Genomic DNA, 13,225 nt, shown 5'->3' on the forward strand with positions numbered 1-13,225 from the left:
CTGGAGACTGCTTGTGACGAGCGTGACCCGAGGGAGTGGGAAGGATTCGTTTAGGATGCTTGGGGAATGGGGACGAAGAGGTGGCCTTGGGGGTGGGCAGATCGGGTTAGCCTAAAGACAGGCTGGCTTTTGGCGACAAGCTTCTGTCGCTTCAACTTGCTGGTAGCCTTGCATCGGGGCTTCTGTAAACCCTCCTCCACCCCAAATCCCCCCATTTGATTTCCATTTCCTCCAACTCCTGCTGCTGCCTGGTCCTGAGGTCTGTGCTCCCACTGTTGGGCCTTTCTGTCCCCTCCTGCTTCATCTCTTCCTGCTGCTCTCAGGGCCCTTCTCCTTTGCCTCCACTGGCTCCTGTTCTTGTTCTTTCTGCTGTCCCCTGTCCTGCTGTTTGCAAACTCTTTGGAGGCGGCTGCTGCTGCTGCTTTTGGAAAGGGGAGCTAGCTGTACAATTGTATGCCTGTTGCTACTGGCAACTGCATATACAGAATTGTTATGCATCCATAAGCAGCTTAATTCTGATGGATGGCAGAGAAATATGATCATTTTAGGATGACTGAGCTGGGGTATTTTGTGCTCTCCATCTGTTTCTCTCTCTCTCTCTCTCTCTCTCTCTCTCTCTCTCTCTGTGTGTGTGTGTGTGTGTGTGTGTTTGTATTGTATCTCACGATTCAAGTTTTTAATCTAGAGAGTGAATCCCAGAAGCTGCTTCTTTGTGATCTGACTGGTTTATCTAAGCCTTTGAGGGGGTTTCAGCAAACCTGTATTTGCCTTTTCATCCTCTATGCTTCTGTTGGTTTAAATAACCGAAGCTTTTCAGTATAATTTACTTCTATGCTTGAGTATTGAAACTGACCTGTCTTACTGACCCAGAAGGATTTCTTGAGTTCTGTCCTGAAGCAATGGGTATTGAGACCTATTTAGTACAGATAATAGAAATATTAATTTTCTTTTATTTTCACACTCTCTTTACTTGTTGGTTACATCTGACATTTCTATTACCAGAACTAGAAGGAATGGGGTGTGAAAGAGAAGAACTTGTGTGGGTATTTGGGTTAATACTAACACAGAAAGTCCCACTGGAAGTTTTGTTTATTTATTTAGTAGATGTATATAGCCACCAATTTCATTTGCATGAGTTTTAAACAACTTTTCTTTTCCTTTTCCTTCCTTTCCAGGTTATTGGCTAGCAGTTCCCCCCCTTATGTAAAGTAACCTTGTTAGTTACTTTTATATCAAACCTACATTCCTTAGCTTTATAAGTACAAGCCAAGTTAAGCAAATCATGCAGTATGATTGTAGGATGAAGAGCTAGATTTACAAACATTCATGATTTTGTAGCTGTGACTTGATATGATATTTAAGCTTACATGCTTAAAATTTCCTGACAGGCAGCTTTGTATACTGCTGAATATGTATGTGAATATTTATGTACAATATGATTTGAAGCCACTCTAAATCTAATATTAAGAAAGTACTGTATAAATGAAAGAAAGAAGAATTGTTTAATAATAGTTTCAGCATTTTAAGGATAGTTTCTGGGGGAAACGCATGACTAATGATACCATGTTTGAACTGGGTGGGCTGTTTCTTCCAGCAAGTATGCTTAAGCATAAATCATGGCAATATCTGTAATGAAGCTGTTGATTAATTATATATGATTAAAGTATCCTAAGTGTGTGTCAGTACACTACATATGTCTCCTAGTTGGTGGGATGTGGGCAATAGCATGTTGGCTTTCAAAGTAGTCTTTAGAGTAGAATTTGCATTAAACAGCATGGGCATGCTGGGGATGAAACTGCTTTGGTTACACTTATTCCATCTTGAACAAAATGTGCCAGAAGTGACTGGTACAATCCTTATCTTTAGCAAATAATCAGCAGGTGACTCGGCTATGGATAAAGTTTAAAAAAGTGTTCTGTGAAACATGGCCTTTAATAATCTATGGACACATTAGCAGATATGGAAAAATGGGGCTTGGAATATAAGAAAAATAATAGTAATGGACATGAATGAATAGATTGTTTATCTGTGAAGCTTAGATAAAGGGAAGGATTTAACAGATATGAATAAAAGTAGTTTGATATTGTGGGGTAAAATTAATTCATTCAGGGAAGTGGAGGCATAGGTTTAATTATGAAAGCTAAATATATATTCTTATCTTGCTATCACTTTCTCTGTCATGTTAATACTCATGCTTCTTATTTTCCCTACAGTAACAAGGTGGGTTGGGCTGAGAGACAACCTCCTCACCTTTTCTCTCTCTCACAAAATATCTAAAGTGAGTTGCTTCTTATTCCTCCAGAATGCGCCCCTTCCCTCCTGGGATCCAGACTACTACATTCCATCACAAATAGGAGGCCTGTATAAAATAGAATTAGAAGATAATTAACTTCCCAAGAGAATAAATAGAAAGTGAACTAATGGAAAGAGGTTATGGAAACTGCTTAGAGCAGAGTGAAAAGTACTGTGCTACAGAGCGCCACAGAAAACTGAGCCATTAATAGAATGAATGGAATTAATCATAAAAGTGATTAAATGATTTGATGATGAAGCTGAACTGAAAAAAAATGCTGTAAAAAGCATTGTAGAGCTTTGTAATGGAATGATAGAGATATTTTGATGTGTGATGTGTGAAATTGAAAACAAATGCTGTAAATGTTAGTACAGTACAGTAAAAAGATACTTGAAAAAGAAATAATCTAAGAATTTTGAAAAAATGCTAACACTGCAGGATGGATGGTTTCAGTGGATAAATGTTAAGATGAGGGTATCATTTCAAGTGGCTCTATAGCTTGATTAATTTGTAAGAAAATTGAATATATGCCTGAGTAAATGCAAAAAGTGGGGTTAGTTTGTGTTCTTGAATAGATGCTTGGCAATATACAAGGGTATATTGTATGCAGTAGAGTGAGACATTTCCATCAATGTTTCATCTCTTATGAAATTTGGAATTGTCACCCTATTAGTTAGAATGCTGTGACAACTAGTAGATGGAACTAGGGTATGCTGACTCATGGATGGAAATCTGAGATAATATTCCTAGTGAATATGCCAATTTTAAATCTTATAATGGTTATTGTATTGCACTCCTGCTCTCCAAAAATGTAATAATTTCATGTTTGTTTGGATTTTGAAATGGAGGGGTCACCACTTTCTGTTTTTTTTTTGACAATCTATATTTCTTATTGCTTGAATGTAAAGTCTCATTTGAGTTGAGCTTGACCCAACAGGGACAGATCCATACTATTGTTTTGAAAACAAAATGGAATTGGCCTTTCACTGCCTTCAGCTTACAAGACACTAACAAAGAACTGATTGGTTTGGTTCACTTATAAAAGCAAGGCATTGTTTACAAATCATATTGCCTGTATTTGCTCAACACACTATACTAAATCAAGCACACCACATTATAGTTTAATGCATTGTGGGAACTTAGACATAGGAAGTATTGACATTAGAACAGAAAATCCTTTCCCTCAGTGATGAAAGGAATTTAGCTTATTGAACTTTGTTTGTATTTGAATTTATTGTGGCACTTGGTTTTTGAGGCTGTGAATACATTTGAAAACACAACTTGAGCACCATCATACAGGATGCCAGTTGTTAAAATGATTGAATTAAACATTCATTTCACAGAAGGCTAATAAGGGAAAAATATAGCTTATTCTGAAACTTGAGCACAAGGCAAATATGTCTTTTGAGCCTCAAAGCATAGAAGTTTTATCCTGAACTGACTTTTTTTTCTGCCTGAACAGAACATTCATTTCACAGATGGCAAGTACCTTAATTTAGAAATTGTCTTAATATAAATTATTGTAAAATGCATGCATCATTACTCACACTGTATCTCTCTCTGTATTTTCACTCAGATATGTCCTAGTCCTTATCCCAATTTTTAAATATCTAGAACTCTAAGTTTATTTCTGTTTTTCCCCTCTCCCCCACTCCTGATAGGTATCTTTGCCTATGTTTCCTTTTTCTTTCCAACATAATAAAGTGTTTGAAAGAAAGTATGTAAAAATGCTGTTTGTTTGTCTGTCAGCAGAACAATTCTACAAGAACTGAGCACAGCTAGACTAAATTTGTTGTGAGGGGAAGAAGATGGCAAAAGAAAGATGAAATTCACAAATAGACTGGATCTGGCCAAGTGTTATGGAGCAAAAAAAATACAATAATCCCCTATGTATCTGTATGACATAAGCATTTAGTGGCCTGGCATGTTGATGTCTGTTTCATTTTAAGCCCACCACTTTCTAGTCATATGACCTATGGCAGAATTTGATGCCTACTCTGAACATCAGTGGACATAAATGCAAATGTACATAGATGCAAAGTAATATATTTTAGTGGAAGGTTTCTTGCGTCTAATTGAGTGGCATTACAAATAGTTCAGTCTTGTAAAAAAATCCCAAAAGAAATGTTTGTTCAGTTCCATACATTCCCATATGTTGGTTCAGCTTTCTTCTTTAATCATATGGATAACTCTAATAAAGTGCTACTCGGATAACACAGTGTATTGTATAAGCAATTTGAAATAGGTCTAGAATATGGCAATAGAATTACTGATAGATAGATAGGAAAACTTGTTTGGTTGTAACAGTTTCATCTCTGCTGTTTTAAGATTCAGTACAGGTAGTTCTCAACTTACAGCCATTCATTTAGCAATCTTTTGAAGTTATAAGGGTATTGGAAAAAAATGACTTACAACTAGGCATGCATGTATGAGTATCACAGCAACCTCATGATCGTGTAATTGTGATTCGGGCACTTGGTACCTGGCATTTACTTATAATAGTTACAGCATCCCAAGATTGTTTGTGACCTGCCCAGCCAGTTTCCAACAAGCAAAGTCAACGGGGCAGACTGGATTCACTTCATGACCACCTGATTTGCTTAACGACTGGCAAAAAGTTGAAAAATTGGGCATGGTCACAGGATGGTCATAAGTGTAGGACTACCTGTACTTCTACAGGATGGTTTTGCTATGGATTGAGAGTAGATAGATAGATAGATAGATAGATAGATAGATAGATAGATAGATAGATAGATAGATAGATGTATAGTCTGAAATACATTTATTTTCTTAGGCTATATGCCATAACAAGTTGATACAAGATTTTTATATTTTATTTTCTTTTTAAAACGAAAGCAGGATAATGCTTATTTGGGACATACAGATTAATAGCTACAGTTTGAGTAGCTACATGACTTGTCATGTGCTGTTTTGTGGCATGAAAGTTTTTTATGACTGCAGCAGGTATTTGTTATAATTATTATTGACTGTATTTTGGCAAAGCATCACAGCACCATTGTTTTCATAATTGTGTGCTTGAAAAAAGAAATTGGCTGACGGTATCACAAGATCTGCAGCCATTAAATACTTAGAGTGTTTGCATGCATTCTAAGTTTAATTTCCAAGGTCAGTACTTTTAAGAGCAGAACATGACATTAGGAGAGAGTGTTTCCATGCCAGTTTCAGTTCTGCTTCTCATAACATTCTGTACTTCATAACAGAGTTATTCAACCTGGTGCATTTCAGATGTATTCAGCATCAACTCTAATAATTCAAATTGAGTTTAAAGGAGTTTTCATACAGTACCCGGAGGATACCATGTCAGGAAACGTTTTTCTGAACTATATTGTGGGAAATAATTTCATTGCACAAACTATTTCTTGACCTTCATGCCATAACTGAGGGTCACGTCTGCAGGAATGCACCATACTGTAATGTCATATCATGTTTCTAATTCATGTTATGAGGCAGAGAGAGTGACCAAAGTGAAGGTAGTTCATTGTCCATTAGCAGTGTTTAGTATGGCTGTGCATGCTTCACAATAACTGGGGGAAACTGCCTCTGCTCTACATAAGCACTTTCCTTTTCATTCTTTAAAAGGGGTCTCAGTTTCCACTCTTCTGAGTGAGCTCTACTAATGCATACATTTGAAGGAATATATAATTTCTTCTTATGTAGGATTCACTAGGTCAGTGGTTCTCAACCTGTGGGTCGGGACCCCATTTGGGATCAAACGACCATTTCACGGGGGTTGCCAAACAACGCAGTCCGCCATTTTTTTCCCCTTTTCCTTAGCTGTGCTACTCCCTTTTATTCTTTTGGCTTTTGAAAGCCAATAGAATAGACTCTCTTGAATAGAGTCTAATTCTATTGGCTTTCAAAAGCCAATAGGAATTGTCCAGGCTGTCTCTGCCCTGCTGAGTCCGCCAAAAGTCCCATTCTGCAAACGGTGCTGCACCAGTTGAGTAGTCCTTGACTTACGACCGGTTGAGTAATCCTCGACTTATGACCGGTTGGGGGTCGCGGCATTAAAAAGGTTGAGAACCACTGCACTAGGTAATCTCTGACAGGTAAACATCCAATCTCTCTGAAGACCTACAGAAAAGAAGAATGTATCACTTCATAGAAGAGCTCAGTTATACCTTGTTTAGTCTATTATTTCATTCGAAACCAGAGCTCCCCAATCTTTCTGGGTGGGCAGCCCGGAGGGAAAGGGAGGAGAAATGTGCATGTGCATGTCTGCACACTCACGCGCATTGCCAAACAGGTGCACGCACGGTGGCGCTAGCACCCACACGCATGCACAAGTGGGCCGCACGCACCCATGGTGATGCTGGTGCCTGCATGCATGCACAAATGCTGCTAGTGCCCACGTGCATGCGCAAATGGGCCGCTAATGCCCATGCGGTGGCACTAGCATGAGTGGGGAGTGCACACACATGTGCACGTACTCACCAGCCATTCCCACGGCCCGGTGGTCAGCAGGCTATGCCTTGGTACCGGGCTGTGGCCCACAGGTCGGGGACCCCTGTTCTAAACTACAGTAGTAGCCAAAATTGTGGAAACCTTTTGGGAAAAGTGTATTTTTGAGGTTGATGGCTAATAACACCGCTTTTTCTTTGGACTAGTACCATAGAATTATATATCAATGGAAAGATAATTTAATCAAGAATGTAATGCAACAAAGTTTGTTCAATTATTTGTACTGCATTCTATGAAAAGTTATAGCCAAATAACCAGAAAAAGGAAGCACAACTTGCTTAGGTTGATATCTGGTAGCTTTCCTTCATCTGATGGTAGCCAATGAGCATGAGTGCTTAGCCAATCAGGTGTCATCTTGTTTTGGCAATGAGCCAATCAGATCACAGTAGGATTCAGTTATTGATGTCATGTATTGAAGCTGAGAGGAGGACATTTGTCAGTGTGTTACAGTATGTGATCGTTATCAAGTTGGTTGGGATTTTTTTTTGTTCTTTCATTTAGTGAGCTTGTAAAACATAATAAAATTAAAGTAATGGTGCAAAGAGTTGACTGGTTGCCCAGAAAGCGATGTAAAATAGTATTATTAAGTGAACAAGGCTACAGTTATAAAGAAATTAGAAGAAAAATTGGTGGAAACTTAACCAAAGGTGGCATTTTTACTGTGCACTTTTCCCAAAAGGTTTCCACAATTTTGGCCATTACTGTATACATCCAAAAGGTGGTATATGGCATACATATAAACCATAAAGTCCTAGGTTCCTAATATCTGTTGCTAGAGGAACCTGTGACAGGTAGGGTTTGATATTTCTACCTGAAATCTAAGGAATTCATGTACTTGCCAAAACAGCTGCTGGATAATAGGTTACCTTTGGGATTTCAAAAGAGTATTTTCAATTCTCCTATTTGTTAGCTGGTTTATTTAGTCTTGATTTCTTTTTTTGACGGTAAAATACTTTCAGGTGTTTTCATTTTGTTCGTTCACCATCCAATCTATTGTACTTGTATATTCTTATTGAAAGAATAGGGCCTCTTTGAATTCAGGTTGAGTGATTTCATGAAAGTGGAATTACCTTAGAAATTGAACAATAGATTTTTTTTCCCATTGACATCTGTCTCTGGTTTAGGGATGGATCATAGACTGAAATTAAATTGAAAATGCTGTTTGGGGGAAGAATTCCTTATAGGTGATTTGTCAGAGCTTTTTTTGTAATAGTTTACTGGCAGACATTGTGTTCCTTTTAAAATGCTAATTCAATTCCTGTGATTTGAGTATTCACAGAATTTTTTTTCACTATTCAATATATTAGTCCTTTCAGTATTTTTACACATTTTGTTTTGAAGCTTTACTTAGATTGAATGCCAGTTTCAGAAGATTATTTGATGATCCCCAAAATTGTTGCTAAAAGAAGGATTAGTTTAATGTTTTGGGAAGATGCAGAATAAACAAAAAACTACATTTATTCTTTGCTGATTTTGTACCCATAAGTAAATGAACTGTTGCATTTGAATGACAAAAATCATGTATTTGCATTTAGCAGAACTAACAGTAAATGATAATAATAAAGATAACCAATCTTTTTGGGCCAGTGCACATGTTTGGAATTTTAAAAGTACATTTTGGATCTTTTTGCAAAATGACTATCTTGGTGGGATGGACAAGTTGATGAGTCTTTTCTTCATTGCCACTGTCAACTTCTAGAGCTTTATATTGTCCTTTCTTTCCTGGGCTGGTAGGCACATTTCCAAACAAAGCATTAGACTGCTGCCATCTATCATTTTATTTTGTTAGAATGTCTCTGGGACCTATTAGGTTGGCTCCCACCCCTCTAGATGTTCAAAAGGCCATTAAAATTAGGCTCTTCTGTATAGTCTTGTAATAGACTATAAGGAGGGGAACCTGCCTGCTATGGATTTGGATGCAGCTATTCTTTGGGATGCTGCTGTTTGTTTTATTTTAATGGTAGTGTTTTGTAGGCTATAAGCCACAGTAGTAAACAGACAAACAAAAGAAGTAAAATCTATGGGGAACATAAAGACGTTACTAGAAATAAAGATTATGCCTGAGGCTGTTGGCTTGTTTCACAACAGGTGAGCTTCCTCCTTTTTTAATGAAAAGAATCTAAAATATACAGCCCCAATTGGATGTAGCAAAGATGCTAGCAGGTGCAAGGGAAAAAAGTCACTGAGCACATTAATGTTCACAGGTGCCCCAATCCATTAGCACTGTTTCTTCATTCCTCTTAAATACAAATTTAGGAAGAAGGTTCACTCTTCTGCCTCTTTTCTTCCAGGTACCCTGTTTTGTAAAGAGGAGAGTCACTGTGGTATAATAGAGTGCCATAAAGTGTGTGATACAGTGGGAAGATCTGACCCAGGTCTGTGTCATGGGAACCAATTTTTCAGCCAATCATAATCTCTCGACCCAGCCTATCCAAGAAGATTGCTTTGGGGATAAAACAATGGGAGATACCTAGGTACTTTGCTTTGATGCCCCGGAGAAGTAAATAAGCAGATAAATGAATAAATAAATATTTCAGATATTGATAGTGATGCGACATTTCTTTCTCTTAACCACTCCATATTCACAGGCTGTCAAATTGTTTAAATAATTGAAAATGTCAGTTTCTTTAAAAAAAAAATATAAGTTCAAAACAATGTCCCGTTTTAAAAGTTTGCCAAGCACAACTCTCAAGGTGGCAGTTCATATGGAAATAAGGTTGCTTGGTCATACTGCTGACAGGAGATAACTTTTAAAAACTTCCAGGACTGTGATAATGAGTATGAGGGTTCCCTGGGAATTAACTAATAGCCATAAGACATCGTGGGAAATATTTGATATGTGACACTTCAGTTTGACAGTAGCGTACTTAAGATAATTATACTTTAGGGGTAGGGGTGGGGGCTTTGGGACAGATTTTACAGCTAGTGTTGCATTTTTAGTTACAATTTTCCCAGAGATACAGGCTAGCAGGTCAACAGTTGTTTCAGTGGGTCTTACAGTTCACATCGTAATGCAAATATTCTATATTAAATAAACCCTGAGCATGTCTTTTTATAAGGCTTGTAACCAATGTTAAAGGAAACGATTTTCCTTTTGACAGAAGAAAAGCATCTTGCTCACTTAGCTAATAAGGAATGAAAATAAATATTGAAATATTTGAGGGGAGGAAGAGTGAAAGTTGGCCTCAGAGCCCAGTAACTGATACAGAATTAAATTCAGAATTCATACACGAAAACTGAAGTATAACATCATAGTGGTTCACTGAATTATCTTCTAAAAAATCTCTGTTTTAAAAAAGTTATACATTGTTTTAACTCTTCTAGCAGAGCTGAAGCTTTATTGTGATGTGTCAGCCGGATGGAAGACAACAGCTTTGGCTGTTCTTTTCTATAACAGTTTGTAATATGCATGAATTAACGTGCTTCGGATGCATTCATTAGTGGGTGAATACCCTGTTGACTTATCTCCTGCTAAGTATTGTGAACCAGTCTAAAAGCTGACAACCACACCACCATCAGAAGCTCTTAATTATGTAAGGAGCGTCTCATAGTTCTCAGCTCTAGATCAAATTCCTTGTGGGATTGATATGAATGGCTGACATGGAATTATAGATATTAAGAATTATGTAGATCAAGATGAAATTTATGTTGGAAGAAATACGTTGTCACGGAAATAACACTAAATCTCAGCATTGCATGTTCAGACATTGTTTTCCCTCCAAAACAGCTGCAGGGCAAGCTGCTAATTGGACTGTAAAAGTTGCAATGAGAAGTATTTAATTGATTTTCTCTTCCTCTGTCTTCTCCTTTCCCTATTCTCCAAATTGATCTCCCCAACTGCTGTTAGTTTCTCTGGGGGGGGGGGAATGATTTTGTGTGTGTGTGTATGTGTGTGTGTGTAGCATATATGTAATTTACTAGATTTTTTTTTAAGGCAGACCAACTCAAAAAACCTCCAAATTCCTCAAAACATATAACATTAAACTACAATATATAAAGTATAGAATATAAAAATATTGGCAATTTAGCAAAAATTTTGTATAGATATAGATATATATATCAGGTTGTCTTTTGTTCAACAGATTATTCAGTTGGGATGCTGTGGTTCTTTGTTTTTAAAAATGTTACGGTACAAAATTATCTAAAAGAAATATTACACTCCCTGGTCATAATTATTCAGTGAGGAAAGGATGTTATTTTAGAATTCTTAATTCTGTTCTAATATGATCAGTGAGAAAGTTCAATGAGAAATTTATATGTACATAAAAGCAATAATCAAAATTTGCTCTGTAAATTATGTATCAAAATATTGCTAATCTTACAAAATATGAGCAATATTATTAAAAGCATCAGTCAGGTTTCCATAGTAGTGTAACTCACGGTTAGTTTAAATTCCAGAGTTAGTTTTGCTGCTAATTCTGAATCTGTGAAGTGGTAGATTCAGAATGCAATTTTTCTCTCAGCAGTAAGAGAACTTAGTCTCTATTAGGAAGAAGTTAGATATTGAAATTCTGTATTTAGTAAATTTAAATACTAAGTAATTCCTTAGGATGTGTGGTGCTTGAGAATTCAATAATAGGCAGACACATTGATGGGTTATTTGTTATTTCTTCTTTTTGTTGTTATGAACAGTCTGAATGATTTTATCAAAGCACCTTTCTTTTATTCTTACATTTTAATATTTTAAATCAGAATTGTTGGGAATTGGGTGACATATTAATTTAATGAATAATGATAATTAAAAATGCACTGCTAACTGGTTTGAATAAATTGGGAGTACCTGGCTAATCTTGGCAGCTAAGTGGGAACAGCCTTGGTTCTTGCTTGGATGATAGGCAGCTGAATATTCCTGTTGGATACGAAGTAAAGCAAACATGGGGGAAGAATTAGAAACTATTTTTTCTAAAGCTGTTAAGAGCAACTGCATGAGTATAGTAACTAGACCAGTGGTTCTCAACCTTTTTAATGCCACGACCCCCAACCGGTCGTAAGTTGAGGACTACTCAACCGGTTGTAAGTCGAGGACTACTCAACTGGTGCAGCACCATTTGCAGAATGGGACTTTTGGCAGGCTCAGCAGGGCAGAGACAACCTGGACAATTCCTATTGGCTTTTGAAAGCCAATAGAATTAGACTCTATTCAAAAGAGTCTATTCTATTGGCTTTCAAAAGCCAATAGAATAAAAGGGAGTAGCGTAGCTAAGGAAAAGGGGGAAAAAAATGGTGGACTGCGTTGTTTGGCGACCCCCGTGAAATGGTTGTTCGACCCCAAATGGGGTCCCGACCCATAGGTTGAGAACCACTGAACTAGACCAAGAGTTTTCTTTGCTTTTTTAACCAGCTATTATGCTTTTAGTGATGGAAGAAACCACAACTGGCAAATTACTTTCATCTTATCTTGTGTTTCCTCTCTTATGATAGAGGCTTTGCTTTAAAATAATTCCCTGTGTGTCTTTTTGCCATCCAGGGTTTCTCATTCTTGGGCCCTCCTGATAAATTTGATAGCTCCATTTGCCTTTCAGGCTATGTTAGGGTTAAATCGAATCATTTTTTTCTGTTTATCCAGGCATTTTAATTTTACTAGGCAATGTTTTTGGCTTTAAATTGTGCCCTGTGTTTTTATGTTGAGTTGTTTTATTTTATATACTTCCACAATGTCTTTCAAGTTATTCCACAAATCCAAGATGATTAATATCAATACAGGTATTCCTCATTTACTGACTGCAGTTGAGACCTGGAGCACCACTGCTAAGCAATGCAGCTATAAAATGAAACATCACGTGATTGCACCTGACGTACAACATCAGTTTGCCAATTCTGGCTGCAGTCCTTAAGTGAATCACTGCAGACCACTTTGTGGGACATTGCGTGACTGCAACTTGTGAATTCCCACCAGCTTCCCCATTGGTTTTGCTTATCAGAAGTCATCTCTGAAGGTTGCAGTTAGTGATCATGTGACCATGGGATTCTGTGACCATTGTATAAATGCATGCTAGTGCCAAGCATCCCAATTATAATCATGTGACTGCAGGGACACGATGGCCACAATTTTGAAGACCAGTTGTAAGTCGCCTTTTTCAATGCTTATCTTTGATCGCTGAATGGGTATTTGGTAAGTGAGGACCACCTGCATAGAATATTTTGAATATAAGCCTCAAATCAAATTTTTGATTCAATTGTTGCAGAAATTTAGATTATTATAGAATTTATTTATGGTATTAAAATTATTATTTTAACATTATGTGTTTACCAATACATAGTGCTAATGTACTTACCAATAGGATTATTGAAATGCAGTATTAACTTGTTGAGGGTGTCCTTTATCTCCTTCAATTTTCACTTTGGTGTTAGAACCCCTGCCTAAGAAGACATACTTGTGAAACCAAAAGATTTTTTTAGTTGATTGGAATATACAATATTATACATAGATGATAGATTTTTTCCTTTAAT

At 37.1% G+C, this 13,225-nt stretch overlaps 1 protein-coding gene across 14 annotated transcripts in view; it reads left to right on the plus strand.

Annotated features, from left to right (window-relative positions):
- NCKAP5 (NCK associated protein 5) overlaps positions 1-13,225 on the plus strand; it is a 656,435-nt gene that overhangs the window by 238,775 nt on the left and 404,435 nt on the right. The gene's annotated exons all lie outside the window — the stretch shown is intronic.

This window comes from Crotalus tigris, unplaced genomic scaffold (assembly GCF_016545835.1).
Source record: "Crotalus tigris isolate CLP2741 ecotype Arizona unplaced genomic scaffold, ASM1654583v1 scf7180000024374.3283719, whole genome shotgun sequence".
In the NCBI taxonomy this organism is placed as follows: Eukaryota; Metazoa; Chordata; class Lepidosauria; order Squamata; family Viperidae; genus Crotalus; species Crotalus tigris.